This window comes from Babylonia areolata, chromosome 2 (genome assembly GCF_041734735.1).
Source record: "Babylonia areolata isolate BAREFJ2019XMU chromosome 2, ASM4173473v1, whole genome shotgun sequence".
NCBI lineage: Eukaryota > Metazoa > Mollusca > Gastropoda > Neogastropoda > Buccinidae > Babylonia > Babylonia areolata.
The window spans coordinates 61,353,816-61,356,315 of NC_134877.1; the positions used below are offsets into that span (position 1 = coordinate 61,353,816).

The following is a 2,500-nucleotide window of genomic DNA, read 5'->3' on the forward strand; positions in this document are numbered from 1 at the left end:
CTCATAATGATATTTCGCCCTGTCTCAAGACTGGTTGAGAATTACAAGCGTTCCTAGAAGATACGGTATTTTTGCACAGACATGATTACTTTAGCTTCCATCCATATATGGAGTGTGTGTGTGTGTGTGTGTGTGTGTGTGTGTGTGTGTGTGTGTGTGTGTGTGTGTGTGTGTGTGCGTGCGCGTGCGTACTTGAAAGAGAGAGAGAGAGAGAGAGAGAGAGAGAGAGAGAAAGAGAGAGAGAGAGAGAGAGAGAGAGAGAAAGAGAGAGAGAGAGAGAGAGAGAGAGAGAGAGAGAGAGAGAGAACGGAGTGACGGGTAGCCAACACGGGACAACTAGTCAAACTCTGATGAGGCCATTGATGATGGTGGCACCTTCAAGGACAAGGTGAATCGGACCTGGTCCTCATGTACATAAGACACCCAGTTATAGCAGTTTCACTGAATGCACTGTCTTCACAGTCGGTGCTGATGATGTTCTTCCTTCTGTTCTTCCTTGTGTTCTTCTTTCTTTCTTCCTTTCTTTCTTCTTCATCTTTGAATCTCTTCTGCTGTTTCATCTTCTTCTCTTTCCTTTGTATGATAAGACAGCTTTCAAATTCATTAACTCACTCAGTACGGCCAGTCCTCTCTTCTCCTCTACACAGACCCTTCGGATGTCCAGTGGGTGTCTGAATGACCCAACCTTTAGCTTCCGTCGTCAGAATTGTATTTGTATTTGTATTTGTATTTCTTTTTATCACAACAGATTTCTCTGTGTGAAATTCGGGCTGCTCTCCCCTGGGAGAGCGCGTCGCTACACTACAGCGCCACCCATTTTTTTTGTATTTTTCCTGCGTGCAGTTTTATTTGTTTTTCCTATCGAAGTGGATTTTTCTACAGAATTTTGTCAGGAACCACCCTTTTGTTGCCGTGGGTTCTTTTACGTGCGCTAAGTGCATGCTGCACACGGGACCTCGGTTTATCGTATCATCCGAATGACTAGCGTCCAGACCACCACTCAAGGTCTACTGGAGGGGGAGAAAATATCGGCGGCTGAGCCGTGATTCGAACCAGCGCGCTCAGATTCTCTCGCTTCCTAGGCGGACGCGTTACCTCTAGGCCATCACTCCACTTGTGGTATTCTTTGTCAACATTCACCTCTTCCGCTTCAATATTTTGATGATGGTAACTGGGGTGAAACGCTGTTAACGTCGTCTCTTTCGCCGTTCGTATGGAAAGAGTTAAACCATTGCTGCTGCACGCTGCACAGGGTTTTCAGTGGAAAGCGTTAACTCCTGCCTGGGGTTATAGTTTCATCATGATGCGTGTTTTATATGTGGGATTTCAAGGCCCGAAATTCAGCTAAACATTGGGTCAGAGCGATTAGTTTCTTTCGTGTGTTGAAGGAACAGGGGTGTGAAGCATTGAATGATGATGCATGTGCACACGCGGAGCACATACACGCGCACACTCATATGCACGCACGCACGCACGCGCGCGCGCACGCACACACACACAGAATCACACACACACTCACACACACACACACACACACACACACACACTCACACACACACACACACACACACACACACACACACACACACACACACACACTCACGCACACATGCACATGCATGCGTGCAAGCATATGCACGCACACACACACACACACACAGAGAAACACACACACACACACACACACACATCAGTACACACACGCATGCGCACGCGCGCACATTTTATCCATTCGTTAGTAGGTAATACTTTGGAAGTCATTATTTTCTGTTTGATATCTTTTTGGTTTTTGCTGGGCTGATCACTTGTGGCAGATGTTATGCAGCGCTTAGCCACCTTCATCATTTGAAGCAGATGTCCTTTTGCATGCCCTCATCCCTTGTGAAGTTGTATCATTTCTGCATGCTGCACAAGCCGCTTGTATCAAATGAATGGATATGGAGGTCATGTTAAATGTTTCTCTGTCTATCTGTCCATCTGTCTGTCTTCTCTCTCTCTCTCTCTCTCTCTCTCTCTCTCTCTCTCTCTTTCATATGTCTGTCTGTGTTGTATCAAATCAATGGATATGGAGGTCATGTTAAATGTTTCTCTGTCTGTCTGTCCATCTGTCTGTCTTCTCTCTCTCTCTCTCTCTCTCTCTCTCTCTCTCTTTTCCCATGTCTCTGTCCGTCTGTGGGTTTCTTGTTGTTGGAAAACAAAAGAGGTCCCATATTATGTAGCATGAACATGTATTCACACACACACACGCACGCACACACATAAACACTTACACACACACAGAGACACACACACAGACACACAGACACAGACACACACACACACACACACACACACACACACACACACACACACACACACACCCACGTGTGCACACACATGCTCATTCATTCACTCATGCACACACACACACTGATACAGACTCGCTCACACATGCATGCATCCATGTGTGTGTGTGTGCGTGTGTGTGTGTGTGTGTGTGTGTGTGTGTGTGTGTGTGTGT

At 46.4% G+C, this 2,500-nt stretch overlaps 1 protein-coding gene across 2 annotated transcripts in view; it reads left to right on the plus strand.

Annotated features, from left to right (window-relative positions):
* Positions 1-2,500, plus strand: part of LOC143275876 (enolase 4-like) — a 25,637-nt gene that overhangs the window by 16,869 nt on the left and 6,268 nt on the right. The window lies entirely within an intron of this gene.